Below are 12,731 nucleotides of genomic sequence, written 5' to 3'. Positions count from 1 at the left end.
CAACCAAACAATCGACATTGTCGAGCATAAAATCTATCCAAACACTCTTGTACATATAGTGAAAAAAAAGGAATTGTACTTTCATTGATGACAAAATTTTATGCATCATAGTAGAAGCATCAAAAAATCTTCTTGTGTAGAGTTAGGTCCATTGCACTTGCATGCAATGCATGGACCTTCAATAGATAGAGAAGTATCCGGTTGTACTCTTGCGGGAGTTGGCCTTAATCTTGTCTTGAATTTTAAAGCTTGGATCTTGTTGCCTTCCGTTCAAAAGACACGCTTTGTGCCATACTTGGCCTCAATGGCTTCTATCTTGTAAATCTTATTATGTGTTAAGAACTTGCAAGCTTCTTGATCGTGAATAGAAATTTCGTACTCGTAGCCTTGTGATTCTTCTTTAGACATTCTCATGCCATGCATGATGAAAAAATCTCCTTAAAAAATACCAATTGAGGCCTAAAGCCTTGCTCCCCTTGATTAGTTTTTTCCTTGCATTGTGGCTTTCAAGCTCATTACTTAAGTAACTTTGCACTTGCCTTGCTTCACATATACAAACTTTGTTTGCCTTGATGCAAGCTTGCTTCTTGTGCTATACACATGCAAGTTGTGCTTGCATAGGTTGCCTTTGCTTGTGAAGCTTACTTTCTCTTGCTTTAGGAACACAAGCTTTGCATGCTTTTCTTTTCTTGGTTTTCAATCTTGTATTTGTTCAAGATAGCTGTGAAATCAGCATTAAAAATTGAGATTTCACATATCCATCACTAGAGACATCAATATGTTTTGGCCATCGCACCATCAACCTCATCAGGAGCCTTGCTCCTTGAAACCAAAACGTTGCAACATAAAATCCCCTCGATGGCAGGCATGAGCTTGCTTTACTTGCCTGTGCATGGACAAGGCTCTTACCAAATATTCAAGCTTTTGAATGCTTCAAAAATTCTTCCTTGACCTTGTAAAGGGGCTCACCACTTTGGCCATCTAATAAGCCCTAAAAGGCCCTCAACATGTGAACCAAAGAATGACCTATGGCAAACCACCTATCAAAAATGTAGAGAGAGAGAGAGAGAGAGAGAGAGAGAGAGAGAGAGAGAGAGAGTCACAAGGGACTCATGTAGCTCGCTACAGCCTGTGAGAGGTGACATGCATGAATCAAAAAATGTCCTTCCTCCATGCAAGCCCTCTTTCTCCCACAATTCACAACCCCTTTTTGCTTGCCATGAAAGCTGGGGGGGAGAGAGAGAGAGAGAGAGAGAGAGAGAGAGAGAGAGAGAGAGAGAGAGAGAGAGAGAGAGAGAGAGAGAGAGAGAGAGAGTTCATGCACATGCAAGTTTTCTTTTTCCACGATCCCTCTTTCCTAGAGAAGTAATTGCTCTGACACCTTTGATAGGACTAGTGGAACTAGAGCATATCTTTCTCCACTCAACCACCTTCCATCATAGGCTTCCTAGTCTATCTTTAAGAGGCTCCTTTACTCACTTGCCTAGCCGGCCATTCCAAGAGCAGTGCCCCCCCTTGGTCGTACGATTGTCCAAACAAAATGTTTCCTTCATATGCCTTACATGCAGCTTTCTTCCAAGAAGAAAAACTTGAATTTAATGTATGAACTATGGCTACTTGATCCTCTTTAAAACTAACAAGAAGCCTCAAATGTTGAGGGATCATGTTACAACACAATCCTACTTCTCTACACCATTGCAATATAGCCAAGAACTCGATGAGTTGAGCTTTAACGACACCACATGCATGTTCACTATGAAGCTTGATATTCGTTGCAACATGGGGTGGGGATAATTGGTCTTTTGAACAGAACACCAATAAAATAAGAAAACATTAACGGTTAGAGGTGAATTGTTTTGTTATGTATTTACCTAGAAAACAAAAAAAAAAAGTTCACAAATAGTGATAAGCATTTTGTAATAGGAACCAAAATCCATGTACAAACTCATCAAAGATAACCACAAATAACCGATCAATTAGGTCTCCCAATCTCGAAAAAATGACAAGGTGAGGAGGCACAAAGGCTTGCTAAGTTAAGGGGGGGGATGAGATCTATGGAGAGTATGTTTAAATGAGTGCTTACAATCACATGGAATTTTTGTTGTGCTTTTATATAAAATTAAATTATCCATTATACATACATAATCACAAGTGGTTTATATTTTAGAAAAGGCCTCACTTAAATAGTAAGATGAAAATTGCACATTGTATATTATCATTTGAAAACAAAATAAAATGAAAAGTAATAAATATATACATTATTCTATCCATTATACGTAGATAATCACAAATGGTTTATATATTAGGAACACTCCACTTAAACAATAAGGTGAAGGTGCACCTTGTACATTATCATTTGAAAACAAAACAAAATTTAAAACATAAAAATAAAAAAAATTAAAAAGACACATTGAAAAGCTAAACAAAAGAATATTTTAATGCATTCATTAAAAAATAGATATAATAAGCATAAAAAGTAATAAAACAATTTAATGAAATAAATTTTGTGAAGTCCTTAAATGAAAGAACTTTCTACAAATCAAAATATAAATTAAAAAATTGAATCAATACTTCACATCATGGATCCAATTCCTACGAATTCTTTTCAGTCTTTTATTCTCTAACGCTTTTTTAGCATGCCAAGAAATAAAAGCTCGGCATGAGCTTGACGATGATTTGTATATTTCTTGGTGACATTATAATACAATCACTCACAATTGTGATTTTTGCTGAAAAATTAAATAAATAAAAAAGCATACAAATGAATGCAACTTTGAGAAATAGCATTTGAAAAGACATGATTCTTTTCACTTGAAGACTTTTAAAGATTCCTTGAGGGACATATGCCAAATAACTAAAATTGAATGACCTTCACCCATATGGATACTAAGGCCTTTAGCATACCAAAAAGCCTTTCAAAACATACGAAGTGAGTAAGTGAAGGGTGAGTTCAGAAATGAAAGACCCATGAAGGATGAAGGTGGGAAGTGAAAAGGCTTTGAGTGTCCATGGAAAGAGGTGGTCTACTTCACATTGGTACATTGGTGTTTTTTTTCTCATTTATTTTTCTTTTAGTGTTTTTTTCTCTTTAAGTGTCCTTGCACTATGTATGTAGTGAATTTTTGCCTTTTTTTAAATAAAAGAAGCCTTATAGAAGTGTTGAGTTAGGCATACTTTCAATGTTTTCACTTATGATTGAGACTTATCTTAAGTGTTGGTTTTAAAGTACTAAATGGATATTTTTATTTGGCCTTTCATTTTACTTCCTCACATGTGGCTTGACTTCTTTCATTCTATTCTTTCAGAATGCTAAAGTGAAGCTTCACCTTGCATAATTCTAGTAAGTTCTATACATACATACAGACACACATATACATATAATATACATGTATGTGTATATATATATACACACACACAATATATATATAAATATAAATATAAATAATATATATAAATGAGTTCTTTTTATTATATATATGTATATATTAATGAGCAAACCATGGTAAAGAAAAAAAACCGATGCAATGATGTCAAAACTTAGTTCAAAAATCTTACAAATTTTTAAAAATTTGCTAGTATTTTTGGTTTGCTTCTTTGCGAAGAGGACACTCGATCACTAAATAAAAGAGACATTCTCGAACAATGCTTCACCTTATATAATTCTAGTTAAACTCAACCTAATGATTTTATCACTTTCTTATTGTTTTAAAAAGCCATTGGGAACACCAATCAATTTACGTTCATGACAAAAATATAAGAAGGTTGTGCATTTTAAATATTATTGGTAATAAGAAAACTAGAGCAGCTTGAGACTTGGCGCATTCTCGCTCCATTGGGAATACCAATCAATTTACGTTCATGACCAAAATAAAAGAAGGTTGTGCATTTTAAATATTATTGGTAATAAGAAAACTAGTGCAGCTTGAGACTTGGCGCATTCTTGCTCCTTGAACACTCTACTATCTTTCTTTCTCAAGAGCTCAACCAAAAAAGCATGATAGCACAACAATTAAGTTGTAGATGGTCATCTTGAGCCTTATCTCATTAGGGCAAGTGTATATGGTCATGAGCGTTATGGATGGGAAGGCGAAAAGAGTTAGCCATGGAGGGACTAGACTAGAGACTTTCAGACTGTCACCATAATGTTAGATGTGATGGCCTCCTTGTACTCCTTTGTAGTGACCCTAGTGGATGTAACACTATCCTTATTCTCTTCGCTAGTAGGTTGCAGATCCTTGCCACTATTTATAGGACTTTTTGTGGATTTTCCACCCTATGTCATTTGCTAGGAGTGTACTTTGGTGTTCCTCATTACTACTACCTTGAAGACCTTCACCCTCACTCATTGCGTTCTTGAAGGGTAGGTCAAAATTACCCTTAAGGGCAAAAGACCAAAAACTGTTGAAATAAAGACGCCCTTCAAAATTCATCCATAGGATTTCCAAGGTAAAAATGTATTAGTTAAAGATGATACAGAAAAAGTGAGCTCCATTGGGGGGTTGGTTCAACCCCACATAGTGAACACAAAGTGGTGGCAATGGAGGTAAAACCAAAGGTATACAAGAAGGCTTAGACCTTACATGGGTGGAGGGGTATGACAATGTTGGTGAATTACAAGAGTGAGTAGACAGAGGCTAGTAAAAAGTGAAATTGCCCTCTCTAAGTTGCCATGTTGTAGACAAGGAGGACTCTAGAATTGAGGGGTATAACAACATTGGTGAAATACAAGAGTGAGGAGACATAGGCTAGACGTAAAAAGTGTAGAGATTCTCCTGTCTAACTTCCCATGTTATTGATTGTCCTCTCTAAGTTCCCATGTTATAGACAAGGAGGACTCTAGAATTATGTTGCTAATATAGGTTGTGATGAACTTAGGGTGATAGGGTTGGATTGTGCATTTGAGATCCTCCATTGTAGACCTTCTCCTCAGGGTCCCTTGTTGACGAATGCCCTTCAGGCTTGAAGCCATAGATGCATGGTGGCTTTCGATCTCTTCCTTCCATAATTGCCTAGATTTATAATGAGAGCCTAATGGCTAGAAGAATTGGGATAGAATGATTCTTTTTTTTTCCATCAAGCCAAAATTTTATATTAACAAGAGGAGGACAAAATTACATCTGTTATATGCGCAACAGGATTGCTAGGGATGCAGAAAAGGTCCACCTCTCCCTGCCTGATGAGGAACTGGAGACGCGATTAACAGGAGAAACCTGAAGGAAATACATAACATGGTGGCCGCCAACAAGGAAGCGATTCAAGAAGCCTATGCTTCTGTGTCCAAAGCTACAGAATTCATGGAAGACAAACTTGCTACATGCTTTTGGAGTGTCATAGGAAGCTCATTTATTGGGTCTTTTGTATAAAGTGAACCTAGATGGATATTTAGATGGGTATGTGGATGGGATGGTCTCATATGGATCTGTTTTAGTACCACGTGCTTGAGGTGTCAAATAGACTGATTCTTTTTTTTTTCCATAAAAGGCGAGAGAAGGTTTGTATTAGAAAAGAAACAACATTACATACATCTCGATCGGAAGATGGGGACAAGCTTAAGCTGGTTTTCCATGGGAGATTACAAAGGCCATTAGTTACAAAAAATTTAACAGCAAATAGAATGATTCTTTTTTATAAAAACCATAAATGCGAGAGCAGATTTATATTGAAGAAAGAGCACAATTACAAAAAGCTACCACAAAGGGTATAGTTCGTTCAATAGATACAAAATCTTGGTGTTCAAAATTACATTCTACTCTGTCAAGTTAATCAGAAACTCGTGCAAGCGGGCAACTAGCCGAATTTCATTACTGTGTAGCCTTCTTAATCTTTCCCCATCTGCTCGACATTTGTCCAGCATTCTTTGAAGGGGTGTATATGATCCATCTAGAAGGACTCTATGAACTACTACAACAGTGCCAATATCAATATCAACAAACTGCAAATAGAAAGATTCTACTAGTTAATCGCTAATTCAAGCCTTGATTGTAGTGCCAATGTCAACAAACAACAAATAGAATGATTCTACTAGTTAATTGCTAATTCAAGCCTTGATGGGGGCTTCCTTTTGTTTTGTTTTGTGATCGTGACCATGGTGATTCCGACAAGCTCCAAAGAGCCAAAAATCTATACTATATATTAAGGAGACTGGTTTTCCAGTGCCACGTGTCAAAGTTTGCTACATCCGGTGAGTTCCGGTTTATATGAGTGAGGGGGAGAGGGGAGAGAGAGAGGCCGCTGAAGGCAGCCGGCCGTACTATATATGAATGAGAGAGGAATTCAGGCGGCCACGTGGCTAAAAGGGCTAAAAATGGTTTCGTCTGGCCATACTTGCCTGAGTGACGTGATACCAACAGACCCCCGGAAAGTGTGCTCTTAGTCGATAGTGAGGACAGTGCGCGCAGCTAGACAGGTGACACTGATGGCACCCACGTCTCACATACGACTCACGAGAGAACCCCGCTCTGTCTCACACATCCAACGCGTGCAGGCAAAAGCAGCCGAGGTCGAGACGACCCTCCCTGGCCAGACATAAGTCGATCCGGGAGCATTCTCTCTCTCTCTGTCTCTCTCTCATGCGCAGACAAAACTGAGAAGACTCCATGGCCCGCACAATATTTTAATTCTCAGAACACCCCAATATTTTGTCACAATTCCCAAAATGCCCTTTGATTTTTCCAAAATTCAAATATACAAAAAATTTCATCCAAACATATCCATACCTCTGCTTTACGATTCCTAGCTTCACCTATGTCAGCATGATCTTTAACTGCATTATGTAACATCTTCCACATGTTAAATCTAATTGTGGAGGTTGAAACCTTATCATGGTTTGATAGGAATCTTCGTGCTTTAACAGTGCCAATTGATGGTTTTGTTGGAACTTCATGTGATGATGTTGATCTCTTGGAACATTTTGTGATTTTGACATGACCTCCATGAAGTCCTATGCTAGAAAGTACTTCTTTAATTTTTTGAATGCCTTCTTTTGACGCCTTTTCAGGTTTAAGCTTCCATGCAAATTGGATATAGAAGTAAATTATTTTATCCACAATTCCGCACAATGCATGTAATGTAGAAATATGTACATGTGATAGTGGAATATTCAAAACAAGTTTCAAGTTTGGATCTTGAAGATCCCTTTTAGGTTTCTATAATTGTCTTTGATGATTTAAATAATCTACTGATTGCATACAACATAAACAATGAGATTTTGAAAGAGCACCTTTTGAGATGCTATACATGCATTTCAATGTTTTGAGATCACCTGCCATGTGTCAATCAACAGAAAAACTACCAACATCCTTCACATGCAAAAGTTCTCCTACGGTTTGTTTTTGAATAATTGTTGGTATTTGGGTTTGATGAACTGCCCAATATAAAATAACATGATCTTCTTTATCAACATGCAGTAATCATATTCATAGTCACTTAGGTCTCAAATGTGTGATATAAAAAGAAAATTTACAAGTAATCTAAGCCATACTTAAGAGAAAATGTATTCATATTTTACCTCAAATAATCCAAGCCACTGTATATGATTTTCTGACTGCACACTAAAATTTCTCTCTTTCTCATTGTTTTAACTACCATTTGTATTTCTAGAAAACTTTTTTGTAAGTGCTCGATTCATGAGCGTGATTGTCACCCGTTGAGTCTTTTTGTGCTTCAACATTTCACATTCGTCAAGCTTGATTACAAAAATAAGTTTCCTGCCTACTTCCTCGGAGTTATTGGATAGAAATGGACCATTTTTTTCTAAAGATTCTCCAAATCAAAAAATATATTGTTGAACTTGTTGAAGTGCACCACTCTCTTGTTTGCAAAAAACCTCCTGCAATGTGTAGGGGAGGACCCAAAAAACCTGCAACTTTTAAGTTGAGCATTCTTCTTGACTTTTTCATTCTAGAAGGGGTAGGTATTACAGATGAAGAGATTTTCTTATCTTTGAGTATAATTTTCACCTCTTTAAAAATCTATGTGTAACCCATTCTACTTATACCACTATCATCAATGACCTTTTGAACGTTTGAAGTACTCGCATGTGCTTCATTCACTACAACAAAAAAAGGTGTTATTGACGTATATAGCGACGCTTAACGTCGCTATATACGTCCTTGTGAAATTGTCGCAAAGAGCGTCGATATGCACATGGAAAGGGTTTATTGGCGACGCAGATAGCGTGGAAAGGGTTTATTGGCGATGCAGATAGCGACGCGTATATAGACACAGATAGCGACGTGGATATCGACGACCATAACAGAAAAAAAATTTCTTGGGCAGAGGGCAGGTAGCCTAGCCTGTGCCCAATCAAAAGATGGACATAGCCACCACAGCCAGACTTCCTGCCCTCTGCCCAAGAAAGCGAGCAGCACCAAAATCAACCGTGCTCCCGTAGAAATTTCGGCAGAGTTCCCTTCGTTTTTACATAAACTTTTCAAAGAAAATATATCATGTATACGCCTCCTACATGCTATCCATGTAGGATCTCACATGAGATTTAAGGCCAATGACCATAACGAACCATAACCATAACCTAAAAGCATAACCATAACTTAAAACCATAACCGACCATAACCACTTTGATCATAACCAGAAACAAAATTAACAATAACCATAAGCATAACCAGAAAGTTAAACATAACCATAAACAAAACCTGAACCATAACTATGTCTATACAAGAATAGGAGAAATAACCATGTCTATACAATGACAATGACAATAATCATAACCATAAGGAAAACAATAACTGTCTGAACAATAATCATAACCATATATATATGTCTATACAAAAGGAGACACAGAAGCGTGTCTGTGTATATATGAAATCCGGTCCACTGATGACTAGGCGTCACAACCTGCACATAGGACAACTATAAAATTAGTATTGATATTACTTCACATATACTTACTTAATTCAATCAACTCACACATATTAACGTCTCACCTCAAGCGATCAACGAGACTGTAAGGCCTCCCAGTCTACAGACTCTCCTGAAGCATCAAGATCATTCAATACTTCATAGATACCTCTACGATATCCATCTGACTCCTCCTGACATGTCGGGGCTCGATGCATCGCAAGATTCTGCATACCGTTGCATTGCGACCAGAAGTAATCACCTTGAACCACTTCACATCCAACAAAAACATCTCAAACCGCCTGAAGCTTACGGATATCTGACACCAGACCACAGTAATCTAGGTTGCTAGTGCTCTCATTCGTGTCTCTGGCACTGGCCCTGCTCTTTTGCATGAAACTAACCATTACCCCACTGTCAAACGTGTTTCTTCTGCTGTCAATTTGTTGTGTTCTGAAATGCTTTCCATGCGACCACAGTCCCATGTATGTATGATACTTCCAGTCACATGCAATAGCCAGCTCTTCCTCTTCTAAAGATATGGGTTCTCCGATCTGTCGAGCTGCTCTCACTGTCTTGTCCAACCATGCCATTGTAGGGAATTCAGGTAGAGGAGTGAGATAGTCTGGCAAGGGTAAACCTCTATTCGTTCGGCTTCGCCTGAAATCCTGTCGCTCCCTATTGCGTCTCTCTTTCTCTTCTTCGTACCTTTCAAGCCATTTTTGCATCGGCAATGAATTTAGTATACAGAACTTCATGATCTTTTCTCGCATAGCGTCATTCATTTTCTTCGGCATCCCTTGCCCTTGCGGCTCCTCTCTGACCAGTCTTGCATCCTCTTCATCGCTCCACAGTCGAGGCATTTCTGGGTCAGAAACAGATAGAAATTCGGACGTCGTCAATACAAGAGACTCTTGCACCAGCCATCCTTCTGCCATGCTACCCTCTGGACGCGCTTTTTGGCGAACAAAACCCTTAAGTGTTTTCATGAACCGCTCTAGAAAGAACATCCAACGGCTGTGGATTGTACCTGCCACCACTGCAACCTCATCTACTACATGGACAAGAAAGTGCATTTGGATTGTTAGGCAGCTTGTGGGTAGATACTTCTCAATCATGCAAACTGCCTCAATGGAGTTAGCCCTTGCGACTGCAATAGATTCCTCCCGTATCTCCTTGGAAGAGATCCACCGCACTAGCTCTGAAATCTTGTATATGCAGGTCTGCACTTCCTCCATTAAACATCCCTTGATCGCAATTGGAAGAATGAATTGCAAGAACTTATGCCAGTCGTGCGATTTCAGTCCTGGCAGTTGATCGTCACGGGTGAATGCTGTCTTGAGACATCGCATATATCCTGTTGGCGTCCTGAACTCTGAAATCACCCTTTTAACTTGTCGCTCTTCGTTTTTTAGCAATACCCATGGCGCTCTTAGAAGTTTTGTTTGGCTAGCTGCATTGGTGAAAGGCCACAGCTCTGGCATCTTTCCAACTGACTACAAATCATCTCGTGAAGCTCGATTGTCTTTCATTCCCATGATTGTCTTCCAGAGGAGCTCTCCCACATTCTTGAATATATGCATTGGATCCAGCAAATGGTTAATTAGTAGATCACCCCAGTACGGCAACGTATGGAGAATGGACAGACGTGTCATTCCTGGAACAGGTTGCCCCTCATATTGCTCCCATCGGTGACGCCACTCTTGTACATGCATAGGACGACATTTAATGCGACCAAGCTAACCTTCGCGCAAGTGATGGCCATCTGGAAGATAACGGTGGTGGCCTTGATAAATTGTCTTTCGAAGAGAGGCAGAATAGCGCACATCCAAAGACTGCCCGCAAATTGAACATGCATTGTATCCCGAAGTTGTTAGCCCTGCATATATTAAAGCATGAATCAGGCCAATGCAAAGTGCTTGCGAATAGCGAGAATTTTGTAAATCAAGAACCATTACCACAAGCTTCTCCGTATCCTGGCCAATCATGCATTGCCTTAAGACTACTTAATGGACTACGGATGGTTTCGGTAGGCATAGAATCAGTTTCCGAAGTCCGTCTGCGTTTTTCCATAGAAAAACGCAATCGGATTTGACCTACGGCTTGTGTATTTGGCGTTTCTTCTATCCGTTTGACCTACGGCTTGCCATACGCGCTCTTGACATTGCCTAAAGACTACCTAATGGACTACGGATGGTTTTGGTAGGCATAGAATCAGTTTCCGAAGATCGTCTGCGTTTTTCCGTAGAAAAACGCAATCGGATTTGACCTACGGCTTGTGTATTTGATGTTTCTTCTGTCCGTTTGACCTACGGCTTGCCATACACGCTCTTGACATTGCCTTAAGACTACTTAATGGACTACGGATGGTTTCGGTAGGCATAGAAGCCATTTCCGAAGTCCGTTTGCGTTTTTCCATAGAAAAACACAACCGGATTTGACCTACGACGTAGAAGCCGTTTAAAAAGTCCGTTTGCGTTTTTTCGTAGAAAAAGCCAACCAGACTTAAAAAACGGCTTGTATTTTGCGCGTTTCTTCTATCCGTTTGACCTATGGCTTGTTATATGTCCCCGCCCAACCTTTTTTGAGGAGGAAGCTTGTCTCTAAGAGCAACGACGGCGCTGTTGTTGCTCCCCAGAGGGCTTTCATGTGTAAAGGTGAGAGTTGAGCTTCGAATGTATTTTGAGCAGGTCAAATGAAGTCAGAGGCTGCATCAGACGATCCAGGTCACTTTGGCTCGACATGCACAACGTCCAGTCAGACTACTGACCATGGGGGAGATTGATGAGGTCAGCCAACGACAGATGCTGGATCTCCTATGATCTACCTATCCCAACTAGCTGTTTTAGCTGCTTAGTTTGCACCCAGCAGTTTAGGATTCCATAATATTTTATTTTGTCATTTTGTCATCTTGTTATTCTGACTTTGTGTCAGTCTACCACATTGTAACTTTCTGGTCTCATAGGTCACTTTGGCCTTTTGAAGAGTTAATATAACATTTCATTTCATTTATTTCTTTAATTTTAATTTTTTACGCAAACCATAATTCTCTCTCTCTCTCTCTAGTTTTAATTTCCTACGTACATTTCTCTCTCTCTATCTCTCTCTTTAATTTCCTACACGCACACACTTCTCTCTTTCTCTCTCTCTCTTTCCTACACACACACACACACACCGCTCTCTCTCTCTCTCTCTCTCTCTCTCTCTCTCTCTTTCCTACACACACACACACACACCGCTCTCTCTCTCTCTCTCTCTCTCTCTTTCCTACATACACACACACACACACACACACACCGCTCTCTCTCTCTCTCTCTCTCTCTCTCTCTCTCTCTCTATCTATCTATCTCTTTTCCACACACACACACACACACACACACACACACACACACACACACACGATATGGAGAGAGAGAGAGAGAGAGGGGTTTGGGGGGGGGGGGGGGGGGGGGGGGGGGGGGGGGGGGGGGGGGAAGAGTGCCATAATACCTGCTGCGAAGGTTTCGGCCAAGATCTGAGAACGCGCGCGTTGAGGGCGAAAATGGCCCCTTCACGCGGGTTCGGCTTTTTTCCCCCCAAATTCTTAGCGTCGATATGTGCGTCGATAACCGCGTCAATATATGCGTGGAAAACTTTACCTTTCTACGCTAATATCCACGGGCATATCGACGCAGTTATCGACGCACATATCGACGGAGTGTAAGAACGTCGATATGGACGTGGAAAGGCACGGGCGTTGATAACTTTGGGTTATGTTGTAGTGATTAATGAACCCATGGATAACATTTTGTTTCATCTTCTTTGAATTTGGAAGATTCAATAAGCTCCTAAGCAATATATGGTGAGATCAAAGAAAAAGAAGATTTATTTGCCAT

At 39.6% G+C, this 12,731-nt stretch overlaps 1 pseudogene; it reads right to left on the bottom strand.

The window, feature by feature from the left end:
- Nucleotides 1-5,746: 5,746 nt before the first annotated feature.
- Nucleotides 5,747-12,731, bottom strand: LOC147463651 (uncharacterized; annotated as a pseudogene).

This window comes from Adiantum capillus-veneris, chromosome 2 (genome assembly GCF_014529385.1).
Source record: "Adiantum capillus-veneris isolate H3 chromosome 2, ASM1452938v2, whole genome shotgun sequence".
NCBI lineage: Eukaryota > Viridiplantae > Streptophyta > Polypodiopsida > Polypodiales > Pteridaceae > Adiantum > Adiantum capillus-veneris.
The sequence above is the reverse complement of the archived record's forward strand: the minus strand, read 5'-3'. Positions and strand labels throughout refer to the sequence as shown.